Genomic DNA, 21,522 nt, shown 5'->3' with positions numbered 1-21,522 from the left:
AGAAAAAAGTTAAGTGAAGTAAACTTTAAATAGAGCTTGATACCAGAAAGATTTTTTTCTTATAATTTTCTTTATATCGCTCTTTCTAACTAATTAAAAGGAAATTATTCTTATGTTAATTGTTACATGTAAAGACATCTTTAAACTTCAACCGGGAAAAAATTTTACGTTTTTATTTTTTATTACTCAATTATTAAGGTAGATTTCTTTTCTTGTCTGGCTAATCTTGAACCTAAAGCTCTTTTTAAAATAGCGTTTTTTTTTTTTTTTTTTATTGAAAAAACTTTTTAGTTCTGACTATCATTATTTACCTACATATTATGTGATATCTATAATGTGCTTTTATTAACTTTCAAGTCATTGATTAGAATATTATTAGATTTGAGTTCTTTAATGAAAACGAATTTAATTAAATTTATATTTTTCATTGCCTGAAATTTATGTTTTTTTTCTTCTTTTTTTTAAAAAAAACAACTTATTTTTGCATTAACTTTTGTATTTTTTGCATTAGCTTTTGAAAACTATTAAAATAACACAAGGTATTTATTGCGTATTTACGTTTTTTAAATTTCATTCTATTTTGAATTTAAAGTAAAAATTCGAATGATGTCTTTAATAAAACTTCAGTTTACTTTTAGGGTATTAGTTAGATTATTAACAATTTTAATTTCTTGAATAAAAGCAAACTCAAATTAATTCATTTTTTGATGTTTATACTAGAAAATCATATCATTTTTAAGTATATAAGTATGTATTTTTCATCATAGCAAGTATATAAATCAATTTATTTTTGCCTAATTAATGTAGTATTATAGTCAGTAGCTAAAAAAAACTTCTTTTTTTGATATTAACTCGACAGGTTATCGTTGTTAATTGATACACGAAATAAAAACTGATATTCGAAATATCTTAATTGATATTCGAAAAACAAACTTAAAATTGCTAAATAAGAACCACGCTGTAAGAGATTCCAGATAAAATTACTGTAAAAAGTACCGGCACCCTGAGTGCAGCATCCGTAAAATCCATTTTCATTGTAAAATTTTATGCCGTCATTTTTACGGTATATCAGAGATTTTGCTCCGTAAAATTTTACGATAAACATGGATTTCACGGTAAAAAGAACAAGCATCCTGAATGCAGATACTTTTTTCCGTAATTGGGTACGGAATTTTTTACAGTGTAGAATAAGAAAAAACGACGTTCTTCTAGTAATTGTACAAAACTTTACATTCTTTTTAAATGAAACAAATCTTTTTGAATTAAAAAATATAAAAATGATTTTTTTTTTGGGGGGGGGGATAGCAGGCAGTTTAAACTGCCTGTTGTCCCTGTAAATTTTAAAATTTAAAAGTGGAAGTCAATTTTTTATATATTGTGTTAATAAAGGATAAAGCTTTCTTTTTTATTAGATTTAATGAAATCTGGAGTGAACACATGCGAGTGAACATTATTCATAAATTTGAACATAGTTTAAGAATTCAGATGGCACTTTGATTATAAATTTTAACCAATTCGGAGACTATAACCTCTTTTCCAAATAAGTAGTTTTAGTCTCGTAAAATTCATCTGGAAACAAATTTTGTGGAAAAAGGCTCTTCACATTTTCAATCAAGTAGAAACTGCAGTTCCCCAACAAAATCTTCTTCGTTCTCTGAGAAATTCTGGGAGCAGATTCAATTAGTTTCTCATCCAGTTCTAAAGCAACGGTGCGCATTAATACTTCAGGACATGAAATTAGCATTCATTGCCACTGAAAAGAACTCCTTGTTTTGGAGGAAGGATACAGTGAGCAGTGAGTGAAGCGGTTACCAGGTTCGATAATAACAGAGAGAAAAGGCAAGATTAAGCTTTAATAGGCAAGATACATTCCTTTGTTAAACGGAGGGTATAATTGTTGATGCTTTTGTTGGTCCTCACAAAGAGATTTTCAATGAGATGTTGTTTAAATACACATCCTTTTCCCCTTTATTTCAGCGCGTGCTTTGTTTTTAGACATATTTATTCGGCAGAGTTTGTTTAAATTATGACTGTTTATTTTGATTAAACAGTTTGTTTTTCAGATTCCAGAGAAGTATCAAGCAATTTCTGTCTTGAAATATTCCGATGTTTTTGATAAAAATGTTTTCATGCAACCCATGCTTACTAAATGGAAACGTAATATTAAAATCCCGACCATTTTTTTATTTTATTTTTTGACAACAGGCAGTAATTAACCATATGACAGTAGGTAATTATAAAACACAAAGGATAGTTCTACACTGCGAAAAAGTAAATACCCCAGAATGTGGTAAAGAAGTATCAGTATATGCTAAAATTTATCGTGTTTTTGTTTCGACGGGAACACCAAAAGCGAGGTAATTCTTGTCGAAACGTTTTGGTAATGACTTTGATAAAATTAACAAAAAAATATGGTTTTATAATGCGTGATAAAACTTGATAAATGACGTAAAATGTAGTAAAACTTGATAATTTTATCATGATACCTTAGAGCATGGCACAAAAATCATTGATTTGGTTAAATTTATTTTTCAGCTTTGCATTTTTTACTAATTCTGTGGTGTAGTAATAGGAATTTGAGAATCAGAATTCCCTGTAAACTGCGATCATATAAACGGAAAAATTATCAAATAAATGGTTTAAATACCGTATATTTTACTTTTATTAACCAGACTTATGTTGTTGTTGGGTTTTTTTTTTAAACCTGAAATGTCATTACCATACAGTACGGTAATTTTGACGAATTTTTTTCTCTGCATAGTACAATTATGGCAGAACTGCATAATTTAAAATTTGTTTTAAATGCAGTGAAATTTAGAACTAATTTTTGCATTTTAACGTATTGTTTCTAATTTTATGATACTAGTAGAATAATCATTTTCGGTCGTATAATAATTATCAGTTATCATTCCTATAAGAATCAACAAAATACTACAGCAAAGATTTAATTATTTGCTTAAAAATCGCTAAATAATGACTCACTGAGAAAAAGATTTCCCTTAGTTACTTGCCGACATATATAAGTAGTTAAAAACAGGTTAGAATTTGTGAAATTGAAAATAAGAACATAAATTTAAGTTTCGCATGTAACTGATTTTTTTAACATCAGATTTATCATGCAAATATATTATTTTCCAACGTAGCGTCATAAGAAAGAAAAATACATCAAGGAAAAACTATCTTACCAAGTTTATTCGCTAGTGAAGTGGGTAATGATATGAAATTAATATTTTTCCATATCAAATACTTTTTTAATATGATTGTCTTAACACAATTTCGCAAAATTGAAAATAAACACTTTAATTGTTATTCCTTGAACTGATATCGGAGCAATAGTTGACAATATTAATTTTTAAATTTTATGCATGGCAAACAAATTGTTCTTGATAATAAATAGATTGTTATGATGAAAACATTTCTCACCTTTTTTCCTGTTACAGTGAGGAGCTTATGTGGGGAGTTAAAAGGGACCATTTTGTCACTTTTTATAGAATTTTTTTTAACGTGATTGCTAAATTTACTAAAATAATGAAGCATTTCATAATATTGAAAAATAAAATTTCGTGAAAATGAAATTTACTACGTTAACTTTAATAGATTTTGTAGATTAAGTTAACCATATTTATAAATTGTTCTTTTTATTACAGCAAATAATTATTTCCCTATATTTAATATCAAAAAGAGGTGCATCGAAAAATTATGCTCTTCCTTATGAACTTGATTGTTATTTATGAAACGTCCCATTTGTATAATATTTTTCGTTCAGCATATATAAGGATATATAACGTTTAGTATGTATTAGTATATATAAGGACGTTTAATATATATAAGGAGAGACTATATGCGATTTTGGAAAACTAAAAATAAATGCTATTTATATTCGTCCTTTAACTTACTTAGCTCAGTATGAATTGTCAAATATTTCAACGTTTTTGCTATGGTCCTATTTTTTCATCCTTTATAAATACGACCATTAAACCTTAAGAGATATCATAAATACAAGTATTAAATCGTACAATACCCAGCCTTTTCCAGTGTTTTGAAAATTTCCCCCGTGTAAGTTTAAACCAATTTATAAATACATCTGTTTTGTGCAATTCAATCTGACTTTTTGATCTTTTAAAATAAAGAAACATATTGTCATATTTTTGAAAAAGTATTATTTTTTTTTCAATTTTTCCTGACACAGTTTCAATTTAAGTATCTACTGAAACTGATATTTTTTGTTGCAAATTAAAAATAGAATAATGTTTTCTAGGAACAAAGGTTGCTAATGAAAATAAAATTTACCGATATAAAAGTGCAAGCTCATAAAATAAAATCGAATGCAAAAATTTTCTCGATCTTCATTATATCGCTTAGCAATTGATCGAGAATTTTCATAAATAGACTATCTTTAAATCGTTAACGCTTACACTTTTCTACGATCTACTTCTCATTAGGACGAGTTGGATAAACAGTATGGATCGTAAAATTGGCGACCGAATCGATTTGATTGAGTAGCGAAACTCTACTAGGCTGTGGCAATTCATTTACATATTACACACAGCACATTTCCTTCTAAAGGATGGCAGGAGGCTCCTGAATTAGGGCCGGGTCCGTGTCGTCAAAGAGGGGTGGGCAACAATTGTTCGAATTCTGGTGGCCCCTAGAGAACTAGTGGTGTATAAATGGCACCTTAAACAGTTGCTAGTCTTTCAGTGGATCTTTTGTTATTGAAATGAGAGAGCGTGTATTTCACCGCTCTTTCGAACAGAAGTGAGTGTTGTTCGATTAGACGATCCCGCTGCGTATAATAAAGTTGTGTGTTTCCTCAATTATTGCCCGAATATTGATGACGTCATTAGTCAAAAGTGCAATAAATTTTGACCCTACAGCTATTGATACCCGTTTATTCCAAAGGGTCCTTTTTAATAATGATAATAAAATAACATTCTATTTACAGACGAAAATACTAAAACCGTGTTTTCCCTTATTTATTTTTAAAACTAATACGTATCTAACCCACTAAAATACCAAGCACTCAATGGTTTTGTCGTATAAGTCCTTATGATGCTCTGAGAACCGCTTCCGAACCACTTCTTTTAAGTCATCGCCCATCGCCCGATCGGCCAAACATTTTAGATCCCCAAATACTCTTACATAGCATGGTGAAATGTCTGATCTGTGCAGTGGGATTTCTAGAACTTCCCATTTGGAAATTTGAAAAAGATTTCTGTTTGCCTTGGTAGTGACAATCTGAGCAATGAAATGATGGAGAGCAATTTCCACCATTGTGACTTGGATTTGATTAGCCTGTGGCGATGATATTAACGTGTTTGTTTCGCATTGTTCCAATTACTGTGTAGTAATGTCCAGTGAACTAGGTGCCTCGCAGCCTGAGGGTCACGATTTTTAAAACACATCTTCTACTCATCATTTATTTTCAAATACATGATTTGTTGAATTAAAAATTGAATAAAAATTCAAGCTTTGAATATTACTTTATAGTTGAAGTTTAAAATAAAAATTGATTATCCAAAGCTTATTCAATAAGGTGTTTAAAACATTTGTGAATAATGATTTAAAGCTATTGATTTGTTCTTAGCTATAAATTCTCTGATCTATTTTTTTAAAAATTATAAGTTAGACTCTTTTTAAGCTTAATAAGATGGAATTTTAGGAGCTAAAATATTTATCGAAAAGAATAATTTAATAAACGGAAGAAAAAGAATTATTATTGTCTTTTCGTATGTAATTAGTATGTTTTATTAATGGCTTTTCCCAATACTTTTCTAATGATTTTTATGTTTTTAGTATAAAGTGAATATATAGATAGGACCAAGGAAAATTACTTTATCAACATGTTGAAACTAAAAATGCATTTTTGATTTAATTAAGATAACTATTATTTGATTTCAGTCTCTTAATTTTAGGTAAATATAAATTTTTAAGCCATGTATTCTATTAAATTATATTAGTATATTTATTAAAGTATATTAACTAATTTTTTATATGTGTTGCATTTTCTTTTGGTGAAAATGTTTTCTATTTTTCTTCCATATGATTTTATAATTTTGCTTAATTTAATAATTTTTACTATATGTTTTTATAGCTTTAAATCCATTTATTAAACTTACCTTTCGTTTTATTTTATTTAAGCAAACTGTGGGTTTTATTTTGCTTAGGTGCTTCTAATTAATTTTTCACTTAATTTTACCTTGATGATCGAATCTCTAGATAATCTGAACCAATATTTTTTTTAAATTTACATTTTATTTACCTTTAAATATAAAAAAAAATCATATATGCAATGTACCATTGTAAAAATAGAAAGGTAGTTCCCATTTCTCGAAAAAAAGATCAAATTATCAGTAGTTATAAAGCCTCTCATTAATTCTAAAATGTTTATAAAAATGTTCCAAGAATTTCAGAGTTGATAATTTTTTTTTAAATATTCAAGAGATAAACGAAACAATTTTGTTTAATTTAAAAATGTCACTTGTTTTAAATGCTTCCTTTAAGACAATAATTAAAAATAGTTCTTTAAGATAAAAATCACTACAAAAATCTCCCAAAAAAATTAGAATTAACATGAATAAATTCCTAATTTTAAGCTTTATACGGGTTAAACACTTTATGTCAAACACTTTTCACCCATCAGTATATCTTAGTAAGTTAAGTTGGAACCAACATAAGGATCCATAATACCTAATGACTACCAAAATGTTGGAACAAATTCTGAAATCCCATCGAAACCAAAACGATGCCATTTAAAGATGGATGATTGCGGGAGAAGAGGGGGAGATGGTTTATTGAAGAGGGGGGAATAGGGGGTAGGGGTGAGGTGCGCCCCACTGCACTCGACCTAATTCATCAAGCCAATGTAAATGCCCTTCTCTCGTATCGAATCGCCTCTCTATAGACCACTACGCAATTTTAAAGTCAGATTATTGTCCCTAATGTGCAAGACATTCGATGGTAGGAGGGTGGTGTATAAACCCCGACCCCTGTCATTTGTATTCCCTTGTTTCCTATCTCATCCCCTCTTTCAAACTCTTCACTTATGCTGTTCTGATACATCCCCCCTTTTCCACAGGTTCCATAAAGTACCCACTTTTATCAGACTAATTTCATTTCTGGTTTCGAGATAGATGGTATAAGTTTATTGTTATTTCAATGAAATAAATATTCAAGGCTTTTTGTTGGAAAGTATAGATTATTAATGTATTTGCAACAATTAATATGTTTGAGAATTAATTAAAATTATCATAAAATGTAAGTTTTGTGTGCTTTAAAATTACATTTTATCATGATACTGTGCCACTCAAAGTTCAGCTTTATTATTAAGTTTCTTTTATTAACTAAATATTTCTAAATTTAGCACTATTAAAAATCGAAAGTTATTTTATTTATTTATTTATTTTTTGAAAAGAAGAATAACGTTTTATTGTTTTTTTAAATTTACGCATATTTATTTTAATTTCAATTCAATTCTTACATAAAAATGTAGTTTTTAGCAAGGAATTTTTTTAAATAAGTCTTTACAAAAAGCTATAAATTTATTATTATCATTGTTGTTGTTGTTATTATTATTGCTGTCGTTGTTAATATTATTAATATTATTTAAGATAATGTAATTTCAGTCAACTGTCTTAAAATTTAAACGCATTTCTGTGATAAACTGATTTTTATTATTTCTACTGTAAAAAACCGATAATTATTTTTTAAAGGCAAAACAATTTCATTTGAAGAATTTTTTTACGAAGAAGCAGTTTATTTTTATTTATTTAAATTAAAAGCAACCTTCTCACCCCTGTCTGGTATATATTTTCCACATCAAATTGCGCTCATAAACAAGCGCACTTAGAAAATAAAGCCATATAGCTTTCATTTTCAAAACGTATTAAAGTGCAGTCGATATAGTGGAAACTGCTACAAAAATTAAACTTTATTTGCTATTTTTTTAACTGGTAAATCTGGTCTGAAATAAAACGAACTGTTTGTTTTTAACATATTATTTTTAACATGTTATTCATTAAACATAATTCAAATTTTAAGGGCTAATAATACTTACTTGTCGTTTCAAAATTAAATTTCAACTGAATCATTTACTTAAGTTATTTCCTTTTTGCAACTGAAAATTACTTTTAAAATTACAAAGATTTAAAATTTTCTTATTCACGGCATTTAATTATTTTGACTAAATTTGAATCACGTAATTCTTAACATAACACGTAATTCATGCATTTCTTAAAATACAATTTTTTAATATGTTTTTAATGGTTATAAATTGTATGATATGTTTCCAGCAAAGCATGCAAAATTAAGAGGGAAAAAATAGTTTTTCAACATATCTTATATTTGCTTGATATTTTGAATGTCTCATATTAGCACTTAAATACATTACTTAATTGAAGAGTATTGCATTGAGGCATTGAGTTTAATTTATCATGTACTATATAATTTCATAAATGCAAAATAGAGTTGAACTTACGTTATCTATATTATATAAAACGCTAATACGTACGTATGTATGTATCAATAAAACCGATGATATTTCTTTTCTCGCGCTGGCAACAGTTTTCATTTTTAATTGATTGGATTCGGCGCGCAAGAGCACGTAGTGAGCAACCAGATAACAATAACCAGAGTGAGCATTATCAGGTTGTTCAATTCAGATTCATGCACTAAAAACATGACAATATTTAATTTAAACTCAATTAGGAATTAATTAATTAATTGAAGTGAGAATGCTTTAAAAGGCCGCTGTTGAATTGATATTTTTCTACTGGGAGCTACCTAAACGTCTAAAAAACGTTTAAGTGTTTGTATTGAATGCATTGAATTTTTTTATATTTCGCGTTTATTTATGCATTGAATTTTCACGCTTTAAAATGCAGAATATTAGTGAAGCAATATTTGATAATTTATTTTGCTAATATGTTTCTTATTTAGCTAATGTTTTGATTTTTTCACCATGTACAATCTAAATAGCTAATATACTTTTTTAAAAGCCAATAAGAACATTGGTAGAATTCTTCTACATAAGTACAATACTATGTCTTTGATGATAAAATACTATGTCTTTGATGATAATATATTATGTCTTTGTGCTAGAACATTGTGTTCATTGGCGAGCGAGCGCAGCGAGCCATGGTTCACGGCGTGAACCACATAGGATTGCGTAGCAATTCTCGGGGGTTGGCGAGCGTTAGCGAGCAGGGGGCGGAGCCTCCTAGTTATTATTTAAACACCTTAATTAAAAACTACTTTTAAAATGATACAACACAGCATTACATTTAGTATTTCTTGTATTAGTACTTACATAGAATTTTTTTTTTAAATTTATGAACTCATATAATACAGCGTTGAGTTTATTTTTTCTCAAATTAATATGAATTATTCCTATTTAATTAAAATTTATGAATTGATCCAGTACAGATTTTAAATTCACGTTTCTCATATTAGTACTTAAGCATAATATTTTATTAGAATTTGTGAATTGATATCATACACTGTAGAATTTGGCTTATTCCTTAAAAATGTTAAATAAGGACTATCTTGTAATTTCCTGTTTACATAAATCAACTAAAACACCAATGAGTGTTTACAACAATAAAACAATGATTATGTTGCAGCTCTGATTCCATTAGAAACAATCATATAAAAAAGCTCGCGAGCATCTAAAAATAAACACACTTTTTCAATTAAAAATAGTTATACAAGGATTAGCAACTAATTACAACTAAATGATACTTTGTAAGAAAGGACCATGATAGCATTTGAATCTCAACGCGTTTTAAATACAATGATATCTTTCTAATTTGCTTTTTGTTTTTGTAACTTGCATTGCAATTAACCTTCAAATGATGCTGATTTTTTATTTCCCTTCGAGGTCAATTAGGATGCTATTTAATTATAAAAAAAAGCTGCATTGTTTTTTTTTCTAAATGCAACAAATTTAATAGATAATCAATTTTTAATGATTATGTGTTTGCTGAATTCTCTCCTGTTGTTTATTATGATCAGTACTGTATAAATTTCTCCTAATTAGCTATTTTAAGTGGTCGATAACTTCTTTATATCCTCGTTTTTGATGTTAAATATTTCGTGTGGTAAAATAAGACTGAACTTCAATTGACAATGGAAAACCAGTGATATTTTTCTTAATTATCCTTTCATAATCCGAAAAATATATTCCTGAATGTGGTAAAATAGTATAATGACAGTAAAAATGAAATATTCAAGCATTGTTAAAATAAAATACCAAAATAATGCTAAAATCAGAAAACAATATATTTAAATGCCATTAAAATAAGTATGTTTTCATGTTGTAATATAGATAGTATTCGATAGTTATATATTTAGATAGTAATCAAGTAATACATTTAATTATTTCCTGATTAAAAACTTCATTCGCTCCAAAAATGTGTAAATAGGAAGTGACTTTCGACAAGTTTCATGAGTTCAAAAATCGGCTCCCATTTTCAAGACCTTTCTAGATAGGATTGAGAAGAAACAAAAGTGATTTGAAATATAAAATGTAAAGTTTTTAACAGAAAAGGGAAAAATAAAGGTTTTGTTTCTCACCTTAATTTTTTTTTTCGGTTCTAAGTTTGCATTTTATGTTTTAAATAATTTTTCTTTCTTCTCATTCACGTCTGGCAAATATTTTTAATTCTAATTTTGACAGTTTATTTTGACATTCATACAATTTTAAGACGAATGAAGTTTTTAAATAAGTAATATCTTCCCGGTTCCGCTTCTTGGGATTATTTATTTTACAATTAACTATTGTTATAATCAGTTAAAGGAATGTTGAAATATTTAAATTTGTTTTCTACATATATTATATTTAGTTATCGTGAGAATAACGTTATGAAATATTTTTAAAGCAGCATAATCATACATTTATTTGATATTTTCCATGACATATTTAAAAATTGCTGAAATAGGTTTTTAAGTATTGTTAACATATTCTATTTTTTGATATCATATTTAAATTTAATATTGAAATATCTTTAAAGTAATATGATAATATATAGTTCTCCGACATGTAATAAAATACCGCATCACAAAATACCTCATATAAAAATTATTAAAATAGAATATTTAAATATTGTTTAAAACACATTAGTTTTTTTTCAATATCATATTAAATAGAAATTTTTAAAATGGCAGACTTACGAAGCGTTTCTAGCAAATAAGTTAAGTTTAATTTAAGTTTTTATTCAGGTAACCTGAATACTAGCAATTAATTTAAGTATACGTTAACCTCCGTTTTGAAAGAATAGTTGAAATTTCTCATATCGCTATTGAAATAGCATAAGTTTAAGTCATCTTAAATTTTAGATTTCAATTTTATTGAAATATTTTTATTTCACAATAACTGAATAATTATGTACCACATTTACTTCAATAAGCCATTAATAGAACAAAAAGTTCTATCTTTGGTACATCATCTATAATGATTATAGTCAATAAAAAGAGTATTCAAAACGTCATCTTCCTCTGATTCACTAATGTGGTATATTTGTGTGTATCATTTTTCCGGTCCCTCCCAAACAATTTTTGTAAGTGAGAAAAAATCGTTTGGGGGGTTGACGAAAAGGCGGCCTTTTTAAGTGCCCAGTTGCGTGTTACAATGGGCGGGCCGCCTTTATCCCTTTGATCGTCCGATCCATTTCGCTGGCAATTACGCTATTCCACCTACCCTTCTCATTAACGAAGTTAGTGGGTGTTTGAAGAAATATTTATTTTTAAGTCTCCTTTTAATTCGATTAAAGCTCTTCAATTGGCACGCGATTCAGACAGTTGCGGCAAATTTTAATCTCTCAAAGTTGTATTATTTAAACATGTATGGCTATGAATTTTATTTTTAAATAATAAAAACGGCTGAAAGTTATTATAGAGCAATATTTTTAATTAAATGATAATTATGATCTTTTTTGTTATTAACTTCAATTGTTTAGTTATGAACTTCATTTATTTATTGATGAGTATCATCTTAGGGACACTGGGATTTAAGTGTTTTGCCATTTAGTGGATGGTGCAATAAAAGCGTTTTGTCAGTTCATGAACACTGTAAGAAAAGCGATAAAAGCGATGCGTCATTTTTTTAACACTTCGTCTATAGAAATACTACTTGTATATCAAGCGAACATAAACTAAACCAAATTAGAATTGTGTTAAATTTAAGCTACATGATAGGACAATACATAAAGGATAAGCAATGATCTGAGATAAAAGGATATGTGAGGATATGAGAGATTGTAGTTCATTACTCAGAGTTGTTCTGATTTGTTTACTGAACGATTATTCTGACTGTTGAAGAACTCAGTGAAAAAACAGGCTTAGCAATCAGTTTTTAATTGTTAGAGCTATTAGGAAGCTGTCGGTAGAAATTTTTATAGCTATTTTATTTGAATTGACAGAATAAGTTAAATTTTTACATTTACAGTAAAACATCGCATGTTAATTTAAATATATATTGTTTTTCTATACATGCTATTTTTGCTAAGCCTTTTTAATTATTTTGAGTCTTGTTTGACATTTATTACTCTAATTAAATAAGTTTTAAGATAAAATTGTTGAGTTAAAACTAGTATCTTTTCATTGCTGGCTGATACTAATAGTTAGAATATCTTAGAGTCTTATTATTAGATAGTATTAGTTAAAATGTCTCAATTCGAGTATTATTGTTGACTGACACTAATAGTTTATAGGTTAAGTTTTAAGGTCTTATTGTCAGATGATCCTGCAAATTAAGTAAGATTATGTATCCGTTAGAATCTTAATGTCCACTGTAGTAATATTAGAATCTAGTGTTAGCTAAGTTAGGTAAAGTTAGATTTAAAAAAATTACCTTACAACAAAAATCATGACTGATATACCTTAAATTTTTTGGGGTTCAATAAAAAGTTATTTAATAAAATAATAAAAAATAATAAATATTTATTAAAATTTATTTTTTGTGTGGATTTATCTTTGGATAAATAAATTTTATAACTGTGGACAAAAAATTTTCAATTCGCTAAAACTTTTTCGAAATATGACAAAATACGCAAAAAATAAAATTTACATTAAGGGGTCCAAACTTTGGATAACTAACTATGGAGATCATATTTCTCAGATTGCTGCTACCTCCCATATTTTGGAGGTCAGTAATCCGAATCCTTTGGAGAAAAAAAAAGTTTGTTTATTCAGAGAAAGTATTTTTTTGCGTCTGATTTCTTAACCTAAAATATCGTCTGCACTAATTAATTAGCATATTTGAAGTCACCTCTCGAACCTTTAGGATTAAGTTCTAAAACGTAAAGATCCGATCATTAGATCAAAAGTTTTTCAAGGTGGTCCGCTTTATTTCAGCGTACTCTACATTTATCATAGAAATTCGAAGTTTTTGTAAGCCCCTGATATACCTTCAAAACATTATGAATTATGAGAGATTAGCAGGAATGTTATTTATTTATCGGTTTATTTCTGTAACTTGCAATATAAAAAATCAACTTTTTTTAAACAAGTCGATGCACTTCAATGATGTATAGACAATGATTATAATGATACCTAAGAAGAAAACAAATCAAAATAAATGCAATCATAAACGCTGAGTAATGAATTAGCAAATGATCTGGCAATAATGTTTCTAACGCCAATTTCACCAGCAAACGTGATATCGTCCTCGGACAAAAAAACTAACAAATTAATGAGCGAGGAAGTATGGTGAAAAAAAGAGGGGAATTATGATTCATAACAGTACAATGATAACGCAAAACAAAAAACAAAAGGACAGCCCAAAGCAAAACAAAACGGTTGTGGTCACGTAATAACAATAATAATACGGTTTTCCTTCAATCAGAGGCTACTAAATCTGACCTAAAACACTTTTCTTGATGATACTTGCTGCTGATGATCTCTAGATTCTTTCTGATAAAAGGTATGGCAGTTAGGGAGGGTCAGCTTAGTTTTTGTGAAAGAAGATAACGCGTGTGCTGGCTACATTTAATGTTCCATTTTGATTCTTTGGGTGACAGTAATGCTCTTTTGTTTGTTTGGTTTGCCAAATTTTTCTGCTATGTACGGGGGCAATTCTAATACCTGTGCGTCATCTTCTGATTTGTGGTACACGTAAATTTTGATCCCCATTTTTTTTTATTTATACTAGGTTTTATTATAGTTGTTAATATATATAAGTTATTTCTTTAATTTTTGGGGGGTTTTAGTACTGAAATGATTAATTAAAAATGTAATTTTCATGATTTTGTAAAAAAGATAAATTGTTTTTATAGGAGATTTTAGGAACGGATCTGAATTTCATAGATTTTTCTAAATTTGCAAAACTGTATAACTTAGGGTCAGGCAATTAATGAAAAATGATAGTGGCGATGATTTAATAATTTTAATGATAATGCTAGTGATAATGAGTACAAAATACACTGCAATATTATTCCATAATGCTATTTGGGGGAAATAGTTTTGTAATGAAATTTTCGATACAAAACTATTTCCCCCCAATCTTAAAACTGTTTAAAATAATTAACGATAAAAATTTCTTAATTTATTAAATATTTGAGAAAATATTTACAAATTAATAAAAATATGCTCGTTGCATTTTAAATATATTCAAGTACTATGAGCAACTTCAGTGTCACCATCCCTTTCATAGAGAAGGCAAGTCAGAAAAAGAAGTTCAATTTTTCAAACATCAGACACGGTCACGATGAGTAAACGTTTGATAAAGGAATTTAAGACGCCTCCACCCCTCCCGAGAAAATAATGGAATATTTCCGGCACTCCGACATTCAACTTCAAGGGAACAGTGCAAGAAAATTTAAATATTATTTGTCGGTCGGCTTATAAAGTCGTGAAAAGTAATTGTTATGTTTTTTTTAATTAAATTAACATGTTTGTTTTTACTTGCTTTAATAAAAGATCTTTTAAAAAAAATACCGTGCAAAGTCATTTTAAAATTTTCTGATGGGAAGGAATGAATAAACTTTTTATAGGGTAAAAAAAAATTTCACGCATGCAAGTAAAAATTTATAAAAAAGAAAAATCACAAATGTATGTTATACGGTTGACATCCAGAAACTCCTATTTGCGTTATAAAAGACACAATCCATTGGATTTAATGAAGTGTAGCATAAATTTTAATAATGAAAGTATGAGTACTTCAACTGATTTCAGAGGTTTTTGCCACAATGAGTTTCGTTTCTAAGTACTTTTGTATATTTCATTTTCTTATAAATTTCCATGTTTTGAAAGAAAAATTGACTGTCTGAGAAAAAATTTTAACCAAGAAAAATTTAAACTTCTCAAAAATATTCTCTAAATTTGATATTGTAGAAATAGGGGACAAAGTGGTGACGAAAATATAAACTACTTAAACGGAAAAAGTTTTTAAATGGAAACTTTTTAAGCAGGTTTCACCGTAGTACATATGTTTTATTTTTTAGTTTCTAAAATTGATAACTTTCGCTTTTTCAGTAATTGCATTTAATACGAAAAAATAATATGCACTTTGACTTTTTCTTAATGTAAAGCAACTAAATTTTTACATAAAATTTGGCATGAGTCTTATTAATATTTCATGAAAATAACATTAATTAATTTTCGATTTTCGCCATATTAATCTTTATCATTGATACAATACCTAATTAATTGAAAAAAAATTTAAGACTAATTAGTTTTTTAAAAAAAATAAACGATTACACTTTGCAAAAGTTCTGCTTTAACTGTATTTTATTTTGATGTACTTTTTTGTGTTATGATATATTTTTTGTCAAAAATAATGAAGAGAAGATTTTTAAAGAAATTATTTCATTTTGTTAATAGTAATCAAAACTTGTAAATTGGGAAATGACGTACAGTTTTTTTTTAATTTTTTAAGGTTGAAAATTAACACATGTAGAGTGCAGCACAAAATGATTTTTTAACTACCTAAAAAAATTTTTAATTTACATGCACAACTTTTTAGAACGAACCAAATTTCAATTAGTAATATCAAATGCTCCATGGTTGAGTCTCTTAAGTTAGTAATACTTACCTTGAAATCAGTAGCCAGTGACAGCGTGATATAAATAATAATCTTGTGTTAATATTTTTTATAGATTTCAAGTACACTTTATTGTTTCCTTTTTCATGATGTGTTTTGCATTCAATTATGAAATAAAAATAAAACAGTGTTTTATTTTTGCTTCGTTTTTTAAAATATCAAAGATAAAATGTGTTTATTTCAATGAGCAAAAATTATTATTTCATTTCTTAAGTTTAAATGCGTTAATTAAAATTATATCTTTACTAAACATTTTTTATTAAATATTATTCACATCATTTAAACCATAATAATAAATAAAAAAATTAGGCAATGTCCAATTATTTTTTAAAATAATCCTTAATTTTCACGCTATGAAGCATTTTTTTCTTTTAGTTTTACCTGGAAGGTTCTTTTGAAATGAGTAACAAAAAAGAACATTGTTTAAGTTGTGATCTAATGATTTTATTTTTTATGTGGCTTATTAATTAAATACTTAGCATCGTTATTCACTTAAACCTTTTTATTTTAATTCATGCGATTTCTCAAAAAATTTTTTTAAGGAAAAAAAATCGGTCTACGCTTACTTTCAAAACATTAAAAACTATTTCCAATATTTATATAGCAATATTCATCATGTATTAATTAATTGTTTATGATCTTGCCAATGTTATCAAATTATTTTTATGATAGATTTTTTTAAAAAACCTTTATAGTCTGATGATTTCTTTAGCTTTAATGATTGCAAGGTTCAAAAAACATTATTCTTCCTATACCTTATTCTTCCTTACCGGCTAAACTTTATTAATCATGAGATTATTTGTTATCCTCGAAATTAATTTTGTAAATTATAACTGAAATTATATTTGTTACTTTATGTTGCATAAATAAGTGGAGATAAATAATAAAGTAGTCTATAGACTCCCTTAATATGTTTCCATGCAAATCAGATTTGAATTGTCTATCTTTTAGCAATATTAGATGTGAAACGAAAAAATAAAATAATACATATAATTTATGCAAAATTGTTCATTTAACTGAAAAATTAGGTTACACTTATGTGTTTTTCATCTATAGTTTGTTTTACATCTCACTCATACGAAGCTTTAAAATATACAAACATGTAATAATAATAATAATTTATGATAAGCAGCAATTATTAGACTATTATTCCGAAATTAGATTTAGGAAGAGAGCTATCTCAATTGTTTTGAAGTATGACTATGACTATGAGTTCGTAACTGAATCTAGAAAAAAAATACTCATAGACTCCTGATACCATATTGGAAGGTTATAATATTGAGACTCATAATAATGTAACCAGTTAATGTTTAAAATAAATCATTCATTGTTTTAAAAACGATTCATTAATGGATTCAAAAAAGATCACCAGCGTTTTTTCCGAGATAAAAAAACACAGAATATTGTAAAACCTTGGTAGTGAAATCAGCTATATTGAAAACCGTTGCTTTAAAACTGGTTTCCCTGTAAGCGTTGTTTTGTAGCAAGGAAAACTCTTTTACATGGGAAACTAACTTAATTTCCTATAACAGGTAGTAGGCAGACTAATTCGTTAAGTTATTGTAGTTCTTAATTGTTATAAACTTAATTTAAAATTTTAAAACTTTTGTGTATTTTTTTAAATAAATAAAATATTAATAATCTTTATTTTTAAGAATTCGTATTAAAGAGCAAGTTTGCAATAAAATATACACTGTGAAAAAAGATATGATTGAAATTACCTAAAAATTGTAAAATTTACCGTGTTTTTGGCTCAGTGGGAGCACCAAAAGCTTTCTTACTTTATTAATGATTTTTGTACTTTATTAATGATTTTTGTACTTTATTAATAATTTCTGTACTTTATTAATGGTGTTTTGTACTTTATTAATGATTTTTGATCGAAGTACTTTATTATTGATTTGTTTACGGCTGGTCAATAAGTGAACCAGACTGGCTTCATCATGCTAAGCGCCGAAAGCAAATTATTAAGATAATAAATTCACTACAATTAGTACTGCACATGATTTCAATTGATATTTAAGAATAATTTCACTCGATCTTTAGCATGAATTCACTTATTATTTAGGCTTTATTATATCTGCCATATAAAAATGGTTTTAGTTAACATTTTATATTATTTCCTCAATTATTATTTTTAACAAGTTCTTGATTGATTCTTTACCATAATTTCAATTCTCATTTAGCTCAACTGCTATTTTAAAATTTTTTCAACGAAAATGTATGGTCATTTTTATCAACTTCTTAACATGATTCCAATAAGCATTTGATAATGATATAACTACAGTCGTACTATTTTTTAGGTTATCAAAATTTTGTCAAGATTTAAATATGTTTTCATTTATATTTTATCATTTTCTGAAGATTTAAATATGTTTTCAATCAACATTTTGCCATATTTCGAGTTACCATTACAACACTTTCAGTTAACATTTATCATTATTTAACTGAATATTAACATGTTTCTATTTATCACTTAACCATTTGTTACAATTTTAATATTTCTTACTAAACATTTTACCCTTTTCAGTTAGTGCTTAATATGATTTTCGTTAATATTATAATAAGACAAGGCTTAACATATAACAGTATGGTAGTTTAATAGAAATATGAAATTATCAAATGTATTCAAATTATGTTTAATATGATTTTGGTTAATATTATAACAAGACAAGGTTTACAATATGGAAGTTTTGTAGAATATTTAATTATCAACTGTATTCAATTAGTATTTAATATGATTTTAGTTAATATTGTGACAAGACAAAGTTTAGAATATAACAGTATGGAAGCTTAGTAGAAGTATTTAATTATCAACCATCTTATACACGCGTTTTAATATGTGGAGTGCGTTAATATGTTAACAATTATAAGATTTATTTCTCGTGTGTTGAATCAATATCATGTTACGGTTGGTTTGCTATTTGCAAGTCCTTGGTATCTGTCGTACTCACGTCACTTAACTAATTTGTGGCTTGGATTGCACTAAGTAAATTTCGACAAAGAAAACATCCATCATGACGTCACTCAATGCTAAGAAGTTAATGATCGATAAAAATAACGATTAAGCAATCTATTCATTGCCTCCAATTTCCATCAGCTCCAACCAAGTGATCCGAATAGGCGATCTTTTCACATTATTTGCAATTTCCGAAACCTCCCCTGGTTCACACGCCCCCAAATAACTCTTTTCCCCCCTCTCTTTATCGCGGGGGCGGAGACAAGATGAACATCCCAAAGAGAAAAAGAAAAGGATAGAAAGACTGATAAGAAAAAGAAGAAGAAGGGGGTGGTACAGGGAAATGCCAACCGACTTTTAATTAGGATCTTCTCTCCACAATCAATCACCAAGAACAGGGTCCCTACTTAATGATTTCTGGGAATTCTTATTCTTTAACGGGGCTTGCGCATGGGGCGCAGTTCAGCCAGATTTCATGTTTATGCGTGTGTGAAATCCTCTCCTCGCATTCGAGGATCATTGATCCGTGGGTTGACGAAAGACAGGAGAAAGTGGTTTGGAAATTGGTTTGTAATAGACTGGAGGCTGCCAGTGATTAAATGTGCTCGGTTTGTCTTATTTGGAATGTTTTTGGGTTGCTTACTTTACATATTGTTTTGATCGCTATTTATAATGAATTGCTTGAGTTTTTTTTTAAGCAAAGAATACACAGCTTTGTTAGATTAACCATTATCTTGCATAAAATAGTGGTTTATTATTACTTTGATTAGTTAGAGAATAATTTATTATTACGCAATGTACACTTCTAGAAAAATTAGTTGAACATTGAACCATAATCTTGGTGTTTTGAACCATACTCCAGTGCAAATTTTTTAAACTTTTGCGAGGTTTAAAGTTGAACAATATTTTCCTTCCAAATTGAACCCTGGTATCATGTAGTTAGATTTATGATATTCGATAATAAGAGTTAAACATAGCATCATAATAATATTACAATAAATTTAAACGATATTATGGTTATAAAGGCTTCAAAATTTCTAGCATTCTGCTATTCGCTACTTTTGAAATTTGGTATTATTTCTAGATTCAGATACTATTATGTATTTTCACAAAAATTCATTAAAATAGCTTCGACTTTTTTTTTCTTTGAGTCATTTTACGGTTCTAAACTGTAATAACTTTCATAAAGAGCTAAGATCATAATTTCCTTCTAGTTGAATCATAATGTATACGTTCTGAAAATAGATTTAATTTTGATCCATAACATCGATCCATAAAAGTGATGGAGATCTGTTGCTAATAAGATGTTAAAGTGAAGCATGTTCTCACTGAAGTTCAGCCACAGTATTGCATGATAAAATTTAATCAGTATGATAATTTGGGTCAATTTAGAACAACATTAAATTACAATTAATTTGAACGATTTTGGATCAACATGCACCAGAATTTCTAACAGTGTATTATTGAGATAAATGTATGATGATTGTGCAATGCACTTGCACACGTGAACAATACACATTTTGCTCCCAATAAATTGTTTTAAAACAAATGATAATAATATCTGAAGGTTAATATGGAATGTTAAAATGTTAAAAATTTAATGACGACAAGAAGTTGTGTACAAATCTGACAATTCTTACTGATTCATTAGATATTTTATCTTGCTGGATGAACATAATGGAAATTATGACAAATTGTATCGTAAAACATACGGCTAGTTTTAACTGACGCTCCCATTCAAAGGTTATGTATTCAAAGTCGGCTTAAGTCTATTTAAAACAAATAAAGATTTAAGCAACATTAACACAAGAATCATTTAGCACTAACACATTAAAAATATTCCGCAAATGATTCCTATCATAATTTTAGTTGCCTTAAAAGTGGAAACTTATTTGAATTTTTCCTATTAAAGACCAGCTTCATTATTTGTATTGTTAAAAACTGCGGTGATACATCTACTTTTAGATTAAATGCATATTTTGTTCAATTATCTTTCACTTTACTATTCATTATATTCATTTGTTACAAATAGTCCTTAAAAGTATAAATATAGATTGTTATTTTTATTACATCATATGAAGATCTTTTATTTCCTCAATATATATTTTAATAAATAAATAAATATTCAATTTTTTTTAACGTTTTTAAAATGTGATCTATCATCGTAAAAGAGCTAAAATCTCTAATGTGTTACAATATTAGCACAACAAACATTTACTCTAACAGAGTAAAAAAAAATTCCGTTAAGGATTCCTGGTATGATTTCGCCCCCGGGCGGTTAAAACAGTTAACTTATCTGAATTTTTCACATTAGAAACTAGCTTCATAGTTTGCATTGTTAAAAAATGTGGTAATGCAGTTACTTTCAGATTACGTACATATTTTGTTCAAATGAAAGTCTTTTAATTCTTCTAGATAAATTTTAGTAACAGAAAAAGATATATCCAAGTTTTTTATTTTTTAACGTAAAAGAACACCTAGTTCTAATGTGTATTTAATAATGTGTTAACATTATTAATTTGTAAAC

The 21,522-nt window shown here is 27.6% G+C and overlaps 1 protein-coding gene across 3 annotated transcripts in view; it reads left to right on the top strand.

Annotated features, from left to right (window-relative positions):
• Window positions 1–21,522, top strand: part of LOC107437595 (paired box protein shaven) — a 149,865-nt gene that overhangs the window by 36,902 nt on the left and 91,441 nt on the right. The window lies entirely within an intron of this gene.

The sequence above is a fragment of the Parasteatoda tepidariorum genome, chromosome 3 (assembly GCF_043381705.1).
Source record: "Parasteatoda tepidariorum isolate YZ-2023 chromosome 3, CAS_Ptep_4.0, whole genome shotgun sequence".
Lineage (NCBI taxonomy): Eukaryota > Metazoa > Arthropoda > Arachnida > Araneae > Theridiidae > Parasteatoda > Parasteatoda tepidariorum.
The sequence above is the reverse complement of the archived record's forward strand: the minus strand, read 5'-3'. Positions and strand labels throughout refer to the sequence as shown.